Genomic DNA, 1,266 nt, shown 5'->3' on the forward strand with positions numbered 1-1,266 from the left:
AGCACTATTGAAGAAGAAGAATAAAGTAGGAGGACTCACACTACCTGACCTCAGAACCTATTATACAGCTAAGGTAGTCAAAACAGCCTGGTACTGGTACAAGGAAAGATACATTGAAAATGGGACAGAATTGAGAACCCAGATGTAAATCCATCTACCTATGGTCACCTGATCTTTGACAAAGCTCCAAAGTCCATCAAATGCAGAAAAGACAGTCTTTTTAACAAATGGTGCTGGCAAAACTGGATGTCCATCTGCAAAAAATGAAACAGGACCCATAGCTTACACCATATATAAATTCAAAATGGATCAAAGACCTAAATATAAAGCCAAAAACTATGAGGTTCACAGAAAAATAGGATCAATGTAGAGGCCTTAATGCAAGGCATTAAGAGGATACAAACCATAACCATCAACACACAAACTCCAGAACATAAGCTAGAAAACTGGGAACTTCTAAAAATCAAATATCTATGTTCTTCAAAAGACTTCACCAAAAGAGTAAGAAGATAACCTACAGACTGGGAAAAAAATTTGGGGCATTACAAGTCAGACAAAGGTCGAACCTCTATAATCTCCAAGAAAATCCAACACCTCTACAAAAAAAAGACAAATAATCCAATTAAAAAATGGGCAAAGGAAATGAACCGACTCTTCAGCAAAGACATTCAAGCAGCCGACAAACACATGAGGAAATGCTCGCCATTAGTAGCCATTAGAGAAATACAAATTAAAACCACAGTGAGATACCATCTCACCCCGGCATTACTGTCATGAATCAAAAACACTGGAAATAACAAATGATGGCGAGGATGCAGGGAGATCAGAACTCTTACGTACTGCTGGTGGGAATGCATAATGATACAACCATTTTGGAAAATGATATGCTGATTCCTTAAAAAGCTAGAAATAGAAATACCATACACTCTAGCAATCCCACTCCTAGGAATATATCCGAGAGAAATAAAAGCCATCCCACGAATAGACATATACACACCCGTGTTCATTGCAGCATTGTTCACAATAGCAAAAATACAGAAACAACCTAGATGCCCATCAACAGATGAATGGATAAACAAACTATGGTACATACACACAATGGAGGATTATGCAACAATAAGGAACAATGATGAATCTGTGAAGCATGTCATAACATGGATGAAACTGGAGGACATTATGGCAAGTGAAATAAGTCAATCACAAAAGGAGAAATATTGTATGAGACCTCTACTGTAAAAACTCACGAAAAAGTTTACTCACAAAAAG

Source organism: Trichechus manatus, unplaced genomic scaffold, assembly GCF_000243295.1.
Source record: "Trichechus manatus latirostris isolate Lorelei unplaced genomic scaffold, TriManLat1.0 scaffold00268, whole genome shotgun sequence".
Lineage (NCBI taxonomy): Eukaryota > Metazoa > Chordata > Mammalia > Sirenia > Trichechidae > Trichechus > Trichechus manatus.